Source organism: Prionailurus bengalensis, chromosome X (genome assembly GCF_016509475.1).
Source record: "Prionailurus bengalensis isolate Pbe53 chromosome X, Fcat_Pben_1.1_paternal_pri, whole genome shotgun sequence".
Lineage (NCBI taxonomy): Eukaryota > Metazoa > Chordata > Mammalia > Carnivora > Felidae > Prionailurus > Prionailurus bengalensis.
The window spans coordinates 95,670,017-95,686,676 of NC_057361.1; the positions used below are offsets into that span (position 1 = coordinate 95,670,017).

Sequence of the window (16,660 nt, forward strand, 5' to 3'; positions counted from 1 at the left end):
GCACTCCTACTGGGTGTTTATCCGAAGGAAATAAAGTCACTATCTTGAAGAGATATTTGCACACTCATCTTCATTGGAGCATTATTCACAATAGCCAAAGCATGGAAACAACCTAGGTGTCCAGTGGTAGAGGAATGGATAAAGAAAATGTGATACACAAACAATGGAATATCATTCTGTCCTAGAAAAGAAGAAAATCTGATCATTTACAACAACATGGATGAAATTTGAGGGCACTGTGCCAAGTGAAATAAAATCAAACAGGGAAAGAGCAATACAATATGATCTCACTTATGTGGAATCTAAAAACTAATTCAAAGAACAGTAGACTAGTGATGGGCGGGGCGGGGGAAGGGAGTAAAGGTGGTCCAAGGGTGCAAACTTCCAGGTATAAAATGAGTAAGTTCTGGGGATCTAATGTACTGCATGGTGACTATAATTAACAATACTGTACTGTATACATGAAAGTTGCTGAGAGATATTTATTTTTTAATGTTTATCCATTTTTGAGAGACACAGATAAGCATAAATGGGGGAGGGGAAGACAGGGAGACACAGAATCTAAAACAGGCTCCAGGCTCCGAGCTGTCAGCACAGAGCGCGACGCAGGGCTCGAACCCACGGACCGTGAGATCATGATCTGAGCTGAAGTCAGACACTCAACCGACTGAGCCACCCAGGCGCCCCTGAAAGTTGCTGAGAGATCTTAAAAGTTCACACCACACACACAAAAGGTTACTGTGTAATGGTGATGGATGTGTTAACTAACCTTATTGTAATTATTTCACGAGCTATACATATACCAAAGGTATACACATATCAAATCACGTGGTACACCTTAAATGTACCCCATGTTATATGTCAATTATAGCTCAATAAAGCTGGGGAAAAAATAGATCGTTAATAGCCCTCCTCTTTCTGGTGAGGGAAAGAGAGAGACTTTTTACCGATGGAAATTTCCTTTACAAAAGAAAGCTTGTGCTGTTTTAGAAGCATTTCCTATGTTGGCTGGTTCTCAATGGCCTTGAGCTTAAAATAGTCCCTATTCCAAAGAAGCCTACTTTGGGGTGTTTCATGATGATTTGAAAAATTGGGCCCATGGTATTTCCTTTGAAAAAGCAAAGCCCCAATAATTTTAGTAATTCCAGAAGCTCTGTATACCTCTTTAAATCTAAACTACTATCTGTAGGTGGTCATGTAAAGTTATGTATGATGAAAGATCCCATTATACTTAAAATCATTATTAGGAAGTCTAAGCTTTAGAACTGATTAAATCCAAGACATTTGATCAGTCACTTAAACTTTTGGAGTTTGGTAACTTTTCTGTGAATAGGTGAAAGTACTCATCCTATCTACATTAAGTTCAAGTGTTTTTAGGTTTGTTTGTTTATTTACTTTGAGAGAGACAGGGAGGGAGCATGGGTGGGAGGAGCAGAGAGAAAAAACTGGAGCAGATTCTATGGTGTCGGCGCAGACGCCGATGCAGGGCTCAATCCCACGAACTGTGAGATCATGACCTGAGCCGAAATCAAGAGTCAGACACTTAACTGACTGAGCCACCCAGGTGCCCCTCTACGTTACAGGGTCCTAATGAGAATCAAAAGTAAGGCAAAAATTTTGATAAGCATTGTCCCTGTGCAAATGGATGTTACTTATCAGTTATTGGTATTAGAAAATAGCTCAGTCATCAATGTTGTAAGACGGACTCTTGGTGCTCCCTTAGGGATCAACCCATGACCTTGTATTGTCCATATTTGAACCAACTAGTCTAACAGCCCATACCAGATAGACTAATTCTCCTTTGCATATGTTTATCACGAAATCTAGGTTTTCATTATTTTGGAATACTATTTCACAAGGCCTTTGACGAGGAGGCCAACTCTCCTAGTATGAGAGTATTAGCAGTAGGCACTATGGCGGTGCCTGGGTGGCTCAGTTGGTTAATTGTCTGGACTCTTGATTTCAGCCCAGGTCATGATCTCAGTTGTGTGATCGAGCCCCACGTCAGGCTCTATACTGACACTGTGGAGCCGGCTTGGGATTTTATACCTCTCTGCCCTTCCCCTACTTGCTCGCCTTCTCTCTCTAAAGAAGCAGTCATTATGTAGTTTAGAATGATCACCATGGGGCGCCTGGGGTGGCTCAGTCAGTTAAGCGCCTGACTTTGGCTCAGATCACGATCTCATGGTTTGTGAGTTCGAGCCTCGTGTCTGGCTCTCTACTGTCGGCGGGGAGCCTGCTTTGGATCCTCTGTCCTCCGAAGGCTCTGCCCCTCCCCCACTCGTGCTTGCTCACTCTCTCCCAAATAAATATTTAAAAACTAAAAAAAAAATTCAGGGCACCTGGGTGGTTCAGTCGATTAAGTGTCCAACTTTCACTCAGGTCATGATCTCACGGTTTGGGAGTTCGAGCCCTGCGACGGGCTCTGTGCTGACAGCCTGGAAACTGGAGCCTGCTTGGATTCTGGGTCTCATTCTCTCTCTGCCCCTCCCCCACTTCTGCTCCGTCTCTCAAAAATAAAAAAAAAAAATGCTCATCAGATATCTATACAAGTCCTTTGCACGTAGTGTTATATCACTGAATGCTGATAAATTAATAAGTGGTATATAATCTGTATGTCTTATAATCTATGTGAGTCTTAAGTGTCTATTACTATGCATTCTGGGCTGCATATTCTATGACAAGTATTGGAAGAATGGCTTATTTATATCGTAGGAACATGGACTTGGAAGTTGCTCGTGAATCCCAGGACCTCCACCGCATCTACAGGCAAGAGGGGCATCCCCACCACCAGCTCTACCAGCACCACCTCTAACTGCAGGAATTGCTCCTCCAAGTCCTTCGCCTCTACTAAATGGTATCCACCGCCATTGCCTCTGTTGGGGGATCGGTGATCCATAATCACACCACCCGCTCTGAATTATGAAATGGAAGTACAAATAAATGTATAAACCTGCACTCCATGTGTATTTCGTAATCTTTATTTATTTTGAGAGAGAGAGAAAGAGCCTGTGTGAGTGGGAGAGGGACAGAGACGGCTGGGGGGGGACAGAGGATCCAAAGCGGGCCCTGCACTGTTGCATATTCGTCTCCTGCCACTTTGCCAAATCCATTTAACAACTCGTGTGCGTGCCTGCATATGTGTGCATGTGTATTCTTTGGGATACTCCACGTATTGGAAATCATGTGCAGAAAGACTTGCCGATTTGGGTGGCTTTTATTTCATTTTCTGGCCTAATTTTGCTATAGCTAAAACTTCCAGCAAAATCTTGAAGTGGCAATAACAGGCAACCTTCTGTTTCTCATGGGAAAGATTCCGGTCTTTCACTACTAAGTATGATACTGGCTGTGGGCTTTTCACATGAGAAGTTCCTATTTTATTGAATGTTATAAATGGGTATTTTGTCAAGTGGTTATTCCGCATCATTTGAGATGACCATGTGGTTTTTCACCTCCATTCTACTTATGTGTACATTACATTGATTAATTTCCTTACATTCCCGGAGTAAATCCTGGTGTATAATCTTTAAATACGCTTGGATTGTCTGCCAGTATTTTCTTGAGGATTTTTATGTGTACAGTCATACAAGATATTAGCCTGTACTTTACTTGTGTTATTTTTGCCTGGCTTTGGTACTGGGGTAATGCTGGTCCCAAACAATGACCTAGGATGTTATGACAGTTCATCTTATGTGTCAACATGGCTAAGCCATGGCACCTAGATATCTGTCGAATAAGTCTAAATGTTGAAGTGCGGGGCGGGGCGCCTGGGTGGCTCAGTCAGTTGAGCGTCCAACTTCGGCTCAGGTCATGATCTCACGATTCGTGAGTTCGAGCCCCGCGTCGGCTGGGCTCTGTGCTGACAGCTCGGGGCCTGGAGCCTGCTTCGGATTCTGTGTCTCCCTCTCTCTGCTCCACCCCTGCTCACACTCTGTCTCTCTCTCAAAAATAAATAAAGAGTAAAAAAAAAAATGTAAATGTTGAAGTGCAAGTATTTTTAGATGAGACTGACGTTTCAGTAATTAAAGCAGATTACGATCTACAATACAGGTGGGTTTCATCCAATCAATCAGTTGAAAGCCACACGAGAAAAACGATGGAAGTCCCGCAAGGAAGAGGGAATTCTACCCCCCCACTGCTGTGACACTCCATCTGCAACATGAACTTTCTCAGGCATCTCAAGCATGCCAGCCTACCATGCAGATTTCATACTTCTCAACCTCTACTATCACATAAGCCAATTTCATAAAACAAACCTCTCCTCTTCTCTATATGGCTCCATTTCTCCGGAGAACCCTAACTAATACAGATGCATTCCAAATTTATTAGAAGATTTGAGGATTAGTGTTAATTGTCTTTAAGTGGTAAAATTTCCTGGTAAGGACATCTTGTCCTGGAATTGTATTTGACAGGAGATTTTGACTACTTATTCAAAATATTTAATAGCTCAGGTCTGTTAAGATCATCTATATCCTCTTGAGTCAATTTGGTAACGTGTATTTCTAGTAATCTCACCTGTTTAATTGTTGGGTACAGTTGTTCATAATACAGTCCAATCACCCATCTAATTTCTGTAACATAGGCCATAATGTCCGCCCCATCCTCACATTTTTAACTTCAATTATTTCTATTTTCTCCATTCAGTGTAGCTAAAGATACAGAACTTTTAGTTTTCTTCATTATCTTCTATTCTGCATTTCATTTATCCCTGCCTTAATTATTTTCTTCTTTCTGCTTGCTTTGTAGTAGTTTGCTGATCTTTTTCTGACTTCTAAGTGAAAGGTTAGGTTGTTGATTTAAGGTCTCCTCTTTTTTAAACTACATGTTTAGGGGTGCCTGGGTGGCTCAGTCAGTTAAGGATCCGACTTTGGCTAGGACCATGATCTCATGGCTCCTGAGTTCGAGCCCCACATAGGGTTCTCTGCTTTCAGCAGGAAGCCGGAGCCTGCTTAGGATCCTGTCTCCCCTCTCTCTCTGCCCCTCCCCTGCTTGTGTACGTGCTCTCCCTCTCTCAAAAATAAACATTTTTTAAAAATTAAAAAAACTACGTTTATATAATTATAATTCCGAGTGTTGCTTTCACTGCAATATATACAACTCATTTCTTTAACGTGAAAAATTCAGGAGCACCTGAGTGGCTCAGTCAGTTAAGTGTCTGAATCTTGGTTTCAGCTCAGGTCATGATGTTGCAGTTTTGTGGGTTTGAGCCCCGGGTCTGGCTCCGCACTGACAGGGTGGGACTTGCTTGGGATTCTCTGTCTCCCCCCCCCCTTCCCCTTCCCCACTCACTGTCTCTCAATAAATAGACTTAAAAAAAAAAAAAAGAGCCTCTCAGAAAAGGCTGCTGAACAAATGACCCTCACCAAGGTCGTAACTGTATAGATGGAGACACCGGGCCACTGTCCTGTGGACTCACCACCCCCCACCTACCCAGAAGCATCATGGGGCACAATGGCAGAGTGACTGCCTGAGACTCCTGGAGGTGAGCTGGGCAATCCGCTTTCCTGTCTCCTAAACTTAACGTGACCCTATCAGTTCCTCTTGCTACCACAGTGGCCTACTCCCTCTAGAGCCTGCTCCCGAGCTCTTACGCTAGATGTAGTACCTGGCTGAGCACAGGAGGGAGGCAATACCTCAAGGAGAATGGGGGACATCCAGGTCATCGTGATACCTACTGCTACAAATCAATGTCCTTGGAAAACTAGGATTCTGGCCCCGAAGACCCATATGGATTTCCATCCACAAGAATGCAGAGAAAACAGGGTCCCTGTTACCAGGAAATGCAGACTTCAAACAGAGATGTGGTGATGGGTCCACAGATGCATGTATTCCTTGGATGTCTATATGTATATTCCCACTGCCAGCAAGAAACCCAAAAGAAAGAACCATGACGTGCCCCAACAGCCCAGCAGAGCCAACCCCACTTGAAGCGCCTGGATGACTTTTAAGCCTCCTCGGGCCTTTCGTGATTCTCAAAAGGCTGAGAGGCTGCCCTTTGCAAACCTGCGTTGACATTTCAGGAGCAACAGTGCCATCAAGTGGAAGCTTTTTAAAAATTTAACATTTATTTATATTTGAGAGAGAGAGGGAGACACAGAATCCAAAGCAGGCTCCAGGCAATGAGCTGTCAGCACAGAGCCCGATGCGGGGCTTGAACCCACAAACTGTGACATCATGACCTGAGCCGAAGTCGGACACTTAACCGACTGAGCCACCCAGGCACCTCTAGTGAAAGCTTTTTGAGCAAGGCCTGCAGATGCTATCTGTGGATGCTCTGAGGAAGCCCTATGATGGGAGGAAGGGTGGGATTGGAACACCCAAAACATTCTGGAGAAGACCCAGCAGCCTGGCAACCTCCATTATCAGTGAGGAAACCACAGAGGATGGATAGAGCCCAGCTCCAGCGGAAAGAATGCTAGCTTGGCCAGGCTGTGGGGGCAGGTGGCCTCGGCAGCCGCCATGTTAAGAACCAAGGAGCTAACGCTCCTACTCCAGGTCATCTGGCCTGTGGATCAGCACCTTCAGTCCAAAGCAAGTTCGGCCAGTGGGGCTTCTAGGGTCTCAGGGCAACAAGAAACCCAGGACTGGAGTGTCTAGTCCAAGATGCCACAGAAAGAAGAAAAAAAGGAGAGGACAGCCATCTTGTCAGGGCAGCGTTTTGCAGACAGAATAAAGAATCTCCTGATTACGTAATACTAGACCCAGACAAGGAAGAGCAATGTGGTGTACTGCAAGTTAGAGCTAGGATTGTTTACCTTTGGTTCCTACAAAAACAAAATCTGTCTCTCAGGCTTCACAGTATCCTAGACAACCCAAATTTGTCCCATATGACAGAGGGTGTGGATATCCACTAAGGATGGGAGGGAACAGAAACAGACATGACCAGGATCAGTACCTTGAGGTGGACGTCATCCCCCAGAGTGAGAGAATCCAGGTGTACTTTCCTCACATGCCTCAGGAACTTTGTGGCCCAGGAACGCCCTGTGCCACGGCAACCTCCTAGTGTATGGGTGTATGAAATGGCTCCTCATCTTTGTGGGGACACCTGGGATTTTCCACATGGGGTATATGTTCTGTGGTACAGCCATCGGCCTGGGCAGACAGAGGCCACTTTAAATTAGGGACAAATCAGACCATATATGTCAGGACCTGGACCCAAGGCGATGAGAAAAGGTTGAGCACAAAAGGTTCAACCCACATAAAGTTACATGGCAAAATTCAAGGTGACTCACAAGCATGAAACGCAGAGCAGGGAGCTGGTTTCAGCACCCTTACAGGGAAGATGAAAGCAAGAGGTGTGTGAAGAGGGAGAAGCTCAACCTGGAGACTTGCTCCCTGCTGACACCCAACAGGTAAGAGGCAGGCAAAGGGCACGAACCACCCCAAAGGTTCTTCCAGAAGTGGGCTATAGGGACAGTCAGGGTCTGGAAGAAAAGGCTGTGTGCCTGGGAGTATGTCCTGTCCTTGGCTGATATGCTCGATCTGTGATCAACTTGGGGGAGAGAAGGGTTGGGTTCCCTCAGCCCAACAGCCCTGAGTTGCAGGCAGTGTTTTCACACCTCTTGTTGATTCTCCAGCTGCAGGGGGGTGGGGTGGGGGGCTGGGGGGTTGTGGGGTGGAGCATGGGGCTGACACCTGCGAAGCCAGGCTTGAATGGAATCCAGGCCATTCCTTCTCTTGGCTATCGTGAATCTCAAGCTTTTGGGAAAGCCGGGAGTATGCAAATGAACGGCCAGGGTGTGGGCACTGCTCTGCTCAATTCTGCACGTGGGGAGGCAGGCCCAGCAGAATGCATGGAGCCCCCAGGAGAAGGCAGAAGAGCTAAGTGATTCCATTTTAGGCTCAGAAAGTATCCCTCAACTGGATTCCTTTGTTGTGGTGAGGGCCATTCCTCTTCTAGACTCGGCTTGTGTGTTGTTGTTGGGCCTCAGGCCCCTTGGCACTGGGAGCCGGGCTTTACATCTCATTTCTGAGCTGGTCAGGGAAACATCATTCACCCTTTTCCATGGCCACTAATGGCAGCGGGTCTCCGGCTGTGGTCTTTGGCTGGGCTTCACCATGCCCAGAGAGGCTTCCAGGGCTCTGGGCCTACCCAGTCCAAATGTGCTCTCTCTCCTAAGGGAAGGGGCACGTGGCCAAATGACCAGAGCCCCCTGGCCTGGGCTCCTTTGGAGCCAATGCTTCTAGTCCCGTCCAGACATGGCAGCCACCAGGGTCCCAGACCTCGGCTCCCTGTGTTAGACCCTCCAGGCTCCGAGACCAAGATCCTGTCCCTGTCTCTGATGCTTCCACGGCCTGACTCAGCTTTGCGCCGTGCTCACCCCCGTGCCTAGTGGACCTCTTCACCTCCTGGGGTCACTGTCCTTCTCCCACACTTCACTCCTTTGTCACTCTTCCCCAGGAAGTGACGGTACAGAGTTTGCGAGATTTACAAGGCATTTCCTCCTGATGGCGGTATTGTACCAGAAAAGCGAACCTGCCCCTCCAACCCAAGCCTCCTCCCTCCACCCTTTGCTAACAGAAAAAAAAAAAAAAAGGGCAACGTGTATAGCCTGGCTAACACAATGTGGCTCGCCATCTTGGCCACTTTGGGGTAAAGGGAATATAAGCCTCAAAGTCTGGCGCCCCATTCTGCATGGTCTCTTCTCTCTAGCATCCTCTTGGCCTACCTTCATGACAAAAAAGCAAGGACTCCCCACCTAGGTACCCTACCAGCAGACCTGAAGGTATCCACGGCTGTTTCTTTAGCACTCCACATTTGTCTCAAACATCCAGAAACACAATCACGGTAAGGAAGAGACACACAGCCAGCGCCCAGCAGAGCACACACTTCCAGAACCTTCCCCGATCACTGAGAGAGCAGCCTAAATGGGAGACACCTGGCAGCCAAACACTAAGGGCTGCAGCAGAGCCCACTCACTGGCAGTGGAGTCAAGAGAAAGACAAATCGCCCCACCAAGAGAGACAATGGATGGGGCCTCAGGATCTAGCTCTTCTCCAGTGATGGCCCCCAGGTTCTGGAGTGGACGGTGACACACACAGGTCAGATGGGAGGGCAGACTAACACCGTACTACAGATGCCCAAGCCCCAGGTTGAAGAGAGAAGAGAAGAAAGAAAGAAAAGAGAACCTAGTTCCACAGAGAAAGGGCAACTGAAATAACCTAGGCCTCTGGACCCAGGAAGAACCCACAGCACCTGACACCGGTTATTGTTACAAAAGAAATATAAAAAAGATCAAGTGTAACAGGACATTTATTTTGTACAGGTGTGTGGAGGCCAGGGGACTTATGGGCTGTGAGGCAGTCAAACGCAAGAGAGTGTTATTACTACAGAGCCTCATGGGGTCAGAGCAGAGAAAATGGAGAATGCCCTCTGTGTCTGTTGGCTTTCACTTTCATTGAACCCCCAAACAATTCATGAAAAAATTACATATGGTCCCCACTGTGGGGAGAAAGATGAAAGTCAGAGAGACAATTTGGGAGTAGCCATCACACAAGGGTAAGGATTTTTGCTTTGATTTGGAGAAATTTCTTTCCCCACTGGCATCTCCAAGGCAGTTACAAGGAAAAGTACAGAAGGGAAAGTTTAAATTCAGTTGACCACTGAATAACGTGCGGGTTGGAAGCTGACAAGCGCCCCTGCCCAGTTGAAAATCCACATACAACTTTTCACTCCCCCCAGAAACCTAACTACTAGTAACAACTGCTGACCAGAAGCCTTTCCGATTATGTAAACAATTAACACGTATTTTGTAGTTATCTGTGTCACTTCTACATTCTTATAAGAAAGCTAGAGAAAAATGTTTTAAGAGAAGCATAAGGAAAATACATTTACAGCACTGTATTCCATTTATTTAAAAATATGTGCATATTTAAGTGCCTTATGCAATTCAGATCAATGTGGTTCAAACCCATGTTCTTCAAGGGTCAACTGTACATCTAACACACACACACGCTTCTGTGTGTATGCATTTACAAGCGAATGAATGGTGAACGAATATAGATTTTGCAGGTGGAATACAGACACACTCTGACGGATGGCTTCCCAGAAGGGGCTACTGAACAATGGCCTTCACCCAGGTCATCTGACTATGTGTTGGAGCCACTGGGCTCTCCACCTGTCCTGTGGACCCTAACACTGAGCACCCACCCACAATCATCCAGGGACACACAATGGCAGGGTGACTGCCTGAGGCTCCTGGAGGTGAGCCTGGGCAATCCACCTCTCTTCTTTTAATTTTTTTATTTTTGAGAGAAAGAGAGCAAGTGAGCATATGAAAGCGTGCGTGCAGGGGATGGGCAGAGAGGGAGACACAGAATCCAAAGGAGACTCCAGGCTCTGAGCTGTCAGCACAGAGCCCGTTCTGGGGCTTGAACCAACGAACCATGAGATCAGTGACCCGAGCCGAACTCAGACACTTAACTGACTGAGCCACCCAGGTGCCACCCCCCACTTCCCTTCTTTTAACCAGACCTGGATCTTGTCATTTCTTCCTGCTGCCATCATGGCCTGCTCTGAGCCCTTAAGCTGGAGGAGCACAGAAGACAGGCAGTACCTCAGGTAGAAAAGGGACATCAAGAACTCGTGCCACCTGTTGCTATGAATCAGTATCTGAAAACAAGGATTCTGCCCAAATAGACCTATTTGGACGTCCATCCACAAGTATACCGAAAAAAACAGGATCCCCATGCCCAGGAAATGTGCACTTAAAACTCCTAGAGAGATGTGGAATTGGATCTACACATGCACATATTCCTCTGCATGTTATTGTAAGTATATTCCTACTGCCAACAAGAAGCCCAAAAGGAAGAGATACCACCTCCACCAACACCCCAGTATAGCCAACCCCACTTGGGGGATCAGAAGGCTCTTAGGCCTTCATTAGCCTTTTTTCATCCACAAAGGCCCCAAAAGCATGGTTGGCATTTCTGGAGCAAGAAACAGTGCCGTCAAAAGGAACCTCTTTGAGCAAAGCCTGCAGCGCCCGTCTGTGTTCTGAGGAAGGCCTGTGAGGGGAGGAAGGGTGGGTTTGGGGACACCCGCAAGATTATAGGTGGAACAAAGCGATGGCGCGCACCTCCGGAATTGGTGGGGAAGCAACACAGGGTGGATGGAGCAGGGCTCTGCCAACCAGCAGCGCTGGGCTGCCAGGACTCAGGCCTCCCCCGGCTGGGGGGGCGTGGCCTCGGCAGCCTCCATGTTACAAAACAAGGAGCTGAAGCTCCAACTCCAGGGCAGCTGGCCTGTGGATCCTTATTACCCTCCGTGCAGAGGCAAGTTTGGTCAGTGGGGTCCCTGGGGCCTCAGGGCCACCAGGAACCCAGAACCAGAGGCTCCAAGCCCTGCCACCACAGAAACAGGGGAAAAGAGGAGGTGGTGGCCACCCTCTCAGGGGCAGCATTCTGCAGGCAGGATGGAGAACTTCCAGATTATTTGGTATTAGACCCAGACCAGGAAGAGCAATTCAGGTGCACTGCAGGTTAGAGCTAGAGTTCTAGGTTTTGTACTTTGGCTCCTGCTTAAAAGAGCCTGTATGCCAGGTCCCAGGTTAACCTAAAAAGCCCTACATGTCCCATATGACAGAGGGTGTGATGACCCACTCGGGATAGGACAGGAGAAGATGGGACAGGGACCAGTATGTGGAGATGAGCATCTTCCAGACTGAAGGGATACAGGTCAGCTTTCCTCACTACTTGTCGGGAACACTCCAGCCCTCCCTTGTAGGGGTGTATGACCTGGGTCCTCTTCCTTGGGAAATCTCTGTGAGTGCAGCCATTGGCCCTGGCCAGAGGGTAGGTCTAGACCATCTTAAACTGGGGACTAGTCAGATGACATAAGTCAGGACCTTGACCTTGGGCTTGACAAAGACAGGTGACCACAAAGGGTGAGCCCACAGAGGGCAGCCTGACAAACTTTCAGGCAACTCATGAGTATGAAATTAAGGGGAAGGGAGTGGGTTTCAGCGTGCTTCCAAGAGGGGTGTGTGAGGAGGGAGAAGCTGGGCCTGGAGACCTGCTCCCCTACTGACACCCTGCAGGTAAGAGCTAGGCAAAGGGCATGAGCCACTCCAGGGGTACTTCCAGAAGTGGGATAGTCAGGGTCTGGAAGAAAAGGCTGTGTGCCTGGGAGTATGTGCCTTGATACTGTCCTTGGGAGATAACCTTGATCTGTGACCAATTTGGGGAGAGAAGGGTTGGGTTCCCTCAGCTCCCAAGCTCTGAGTTTTAGGCAGTGACTTCAGACCTCTTGATTCCCAGCTGTGGGGTAAGAACAGGGCTGAGATCTGCAGCACCAGGCTTGAACAGAAGCCAGGGCCATTCCTTCTCATTGCAGAAGTCAGCCTCAGGGCCTCTTGGGGAAAGTGGTCAAGAAAGCCGAAATATGCAAATGAACGGCCAGGGTATCTGCATTGTTCTACTCAGCTCTGTTCCTGTCTGCTGCTGGTGAGGTAGGTTCAGGAGCCCTGGAGACAGGCCTGTGCCAGAGTCCTTTGGGACCCCAGGGAATGGCCCTGCAGCTGCTGGTTCCATTTTGGGCTCAGGAGAAGGTCTCCTTCAACCCTGACTCCGTCGTCCGAGTGAAGGCAGTTCTCTTCTGGACTCTGCGCTCTCACTGGGCCTCATCACTGCTCCCCTCTCCCACCCGGGGAACAGATAGCCAGGTTCTACATCCTATTTCTGAGCTGGTCAGATGAATGTCATTCAACCAGTCTCTATGGCTGCCAATGGCAGCGGGACTCCAGTGGTGGTCTTTGGTTGTGCTTCATCATGCCCAAGAAGGCTTCCAGGACCCCGGGCCCAAGCAGAACAAACCTGATCTCTCTAGGAGAGGTTGGGACACGTGGCCAAATGCCCACAGCCTCCTGGCCTAGGCTCCTTTATAGTAAATTCCTCTAGTCCTGCTCAGACATGGTGGCCATCAGAGTCCCAAACTTTGGCTTCCTGTGCTAGACCCACTAGACTCTCAGACCATAATCCTTGAATTGGTACGCCTATCTCTGGAGCTTCCATGGCCCCATTCAGCCCTGTGCCATGCTCACCCCATGACCAGTGAATCTCTTAATCTCTCAGGGACACTCTCCCTTCTTGTACAATTCACTTCCTTGTCATTCTTCTTCAGGAAGTGATGGTGCAAGGTTCGTGGAATCTGCAAAGTGATCCCTCTTTTTTTTTTCTTTTCCTTTAAGTAGGCTCCACACCCAGCATGGAGCCCAATGCAGAGCTTGAACTCAGGATCCTGAGATCAAGACCTGAACTGAGATCAGGAGTCACTTAACTAACTGAGCCATCCAGGTGCCCCAAAGTATTTCCTCTTGATGGCAGTATTGCACCAGGAATGTCAACCTGCCCCCCACCCCTCCACCCTTTCCTGAAGAAAAAAACACCCATCTCTGTCTAGCCCGGCTTACAGTAGTTAAACATCTTGACCACATGGGATTGGAACCACACCTCAAAGTCTAGTGCTCCAACCTGCAGAGCCTGGTCTCTCTAGCAACCTCTTAGCCTATCTTTATGACCAAAAAGCAATGACTGCGCCTCTACTAGGCACCCTAGCAGAGGACCTGAAAGTACCCCTGGCTGTTACTTTAGCACTCCATGATTGCCTTAGACTTTGGGAAACACACTGAGCATGGGCGCAGAGGCAGAGCCATTCCCTACCTGTGTCCAGCAGGGCCTGCACTTCCTGGACATCCTTCCTAGTCACTGAGAGGTAACTCTGAATGCAAGACCTCAGCAGGCAGACACAAAGGTCTGTGGCTATCTACTGGTACTGGCGGTGGAGTCGAGAGAGGTGAACCACCTACACTGAGACAGATGATATACAGAGCCTGAGGACCCAGTTCTTCTCCAGTGACAGACTCCAGTTCAGGCGTAGACAGAGGTCCACATGGAAGACTGGAGGGCAGCGGGGCCTTCTACCACAGACGTCAAAATCCCAAGTTGAATAGAAAAGAGGAGAGGAAGGGGTGCCTGGGTGGCTCAGTCAGTTAAGCGTGCAACTTTGGCTCAGGTCACGATGTCACAGTTTGTGGCTTCGAGCCCCGCATTGTGCTCTGTGCTGACAGTTCAGAGCCTGGAGCTTGCTTTGGATTCTGTGTCTCCCTTTCTGCCCTTTCCCCACTTGCATTCTGTCTCTTACTCTCAAAAATGAATAAACATCCGGGGTACCTGGATGGCTCAATTGGTTAAGTGTCTTACCTCTGCTCAGGTCATGATCTCACCGCTCGTGCGTTTGAGCCCCGCATCGAGTTCTGTGCTGACATCTCAGAGCCTGGAGCCTGCTTCGAATTCTGTGTCTCCCTCTCTCTGCATCTTCCCTCCCCTTAAAAATAAATAAACATAAAAAATTGTTTAAAAAATGAATAAACATTTAAAAGTTAAAAAAAAAAAAAAGAAGAAGAAAGAGAGCCTAGTGTCCAAAGAGAAGGGATAAGCGAAATAACCTAGGCCTGTACCCCCAGGAAGAAAGCAGGGAACCCTACACTGGGTATTTGCCAGAAACAAATAGAGAAGATGAAACAGAACACATTTACTCTGCAGAGATGTGTCAAAGCCAGGGAATTTATGGGCTCCGAGAACAGCCAAATGCAAAAGATTGGAGTGCCTAGGTGGCTCAGTCAAGTTAAGTATCTGACACTTGATCTCAGCTCAGGTTTTTATCTCAGTGTTGTGAGTTTGAACCTAGCATTGGGCTCTACGCTGAGCTTGAAGCCTACTTGGAAAAAAAAAGTATTATTACTACAGGAGCTTTATGGGAGAGCCGGGGAAATGTAAAATGCCACATGGGTCTGCTGGATTTCATTTGCATTCAACTCCAAAACCACACATGACAAATATTACATGTGGTTCCCACTGTGGGGAGGAATCTGGAAGGCAGAGAGACAAATCGGAGTGGTCATCATTCAACGGTAAGAACTTCTGGTTCGACGGGGAGACATTTCCTTCTTCAGTGGCAAAGCGATTAGAGGGTGAAGTACAGAAGGAGATTTTTATATACAGTTCACCTTTGAATAACTCCAGGGTTAGGGGTGCAGACCCAGCCACCCACTACTGGAGTTGAAAACCCAAAAAGGACTTTTCACTTCCTCAAAAACCTAACTATTAATAACCAATGTTGACCAGAAATCTCTCCTATTACATAAACAATGAATTACCACATATTTTGTACATGTTACTTACAACAGAAAAAAAATTTTTTTAGAAGAAATGTTTTAAGACAATCATAAGAGATTGACACAAATGCAACGATATCCCATGCTCATGGGAGAACAAATATTGTTAAAATGTTGATACTACCCAAAGCAATCTACATATTTAATGCAACCCCTATCAAAACACCAACAATATTTTCCACAAAACTAGAAACAAATAATCCTAAAATTTGTATGGAACCACAAAAGACCCCAAATAGGCAAAGCAATCTTGGAAAAAAAGAAAAAAATGAACAAAACTAGCAGTATCAAAATCCCAGATTTCAAGATATACTACAAAGCTGTAGTAATCAAACAAGTATGGTACTGACATAAAAACAGACACATAGATCACTAGAACAGAATAGAGCCCAGAAATAAACCACTGTATGGTCAATTGATTTTCGACAAAAAGAGGCCAGAACATGCAATGAGAAAAAGACATTCCCTTCAACAAATGGTGTTAGGAAAACTGGACAGCCAGGTACAAATGAATGAAACTGGACCACTGTCTTATACCGTACACAAAAATAAAGTAAAAATGGATTAACAACCTAAATGTGAGATGTGAAACCAGAAATGTCTCTGACATCCACGGTAGCAGCATATTTTTAGCTATCTCTGGAGGCAAAGGAAACAAAAGCAAAATTAAACTATTGGGACTATATAAAAATAAAAAGCTTCTGCACAGCACAGTAAACAATCAACAACACTAAAAGACAACCTACTGAATGGAAGAAGAGATTTGCAAATGACACATCCAATGAAGGGTTAGTATTTAAATATGTAAAAAACTTACACAACACAAAAACCTCAAATAATCCAATTTAAAAATGGCCAGAAGACCTCAAGAAAGTCGGGATAGAAGGAACATACCTTAACATCATAAAAGCCATATATGAAAGGGCCACAGCTAACATCCTCCTCGATGGGGAAAAACTGAGAGCTTTTCCCTGAGATCACAAAGACAACACGGATGTCCACTCTCACCACTGTTATTTAACATAGTGTTGGAAGTCCTAGCCTCAGCAATCAGACAACAAAATGAAATAAAAGGCATCCAAATGGGCAAAGAAGCAGCCAAACTTTTACTTTTCACAGATGACATGACACTCTACATGGAAAACCCAAAACTCCACCAAAAAACTGCTAGAACTGACATACATGAATTCAGCAAAGTCACAGTACAGAAAATCAATGTACAGAAATCAGTTGCATTTCTATACACCAATCATGAAGCAACAGAAAGAGAATTCAAGGAATCGATCCCATTTACAACTGCAAAAGAACTACGAATAAACCTAACCAAAGAGGTAAAAGATCTGTACAATGAAACCATAGAAAACTTATGAAAGAAATTGAAGAAGACACAAAGAAATGGAAAAACATTCCATGCTGTGGATTCAATGAATATTATTAAAATGTCAACACTACTCAAAGCAATCTACACATTCAACGCAATTCCAATC

At 46.5% G+C, this 16,660-nt stretch overlaps 2 long non-coding RNA genes across 3 annotated transcripts in view; one reads left to right on the forward strand and one right to left on the reverse strand.

Annotated features, from left to right (window-relative positions):
* The window catches only part of LOC122477851, a 47,648-nt gene extending 44,690 nt beyond the window's left edge, over nucleotides 1–2,958 (forward strand). Inside the window, exon 3 of the long non-coding RNA XR_006295771.1 lies at nucleotides 2,716–2,958. This is a non-coding gene — a long non-coding RNA (uncharacterized LOC122477851). The remainder of the gene's footprint in view (nucleotides 1–2,715) is intronic.
* LOC122477852 overlaps nucleotides 1–16,660 on the reverse strand; it is a 64,288-nt gene that overhangs the window by 2,371 nt on the left and 45,257 nt on the right. The window contains exon 4 of one of the 2 annotated variants that reach the window (XR_006295773.1): nucleotides 14,200–14,323. The exons of the other annotated variant lie outside the window; for it this stretch is intronic. This is a non-coding gene — a long non-coding RNA (uncharacterized LOC122477852). The remainder of the gene's footprint in view (nucleotides 1–14,199; nucleotides 14,324–16,660) is intronic. 2 annotated transcript variants of the gene reach the window in all.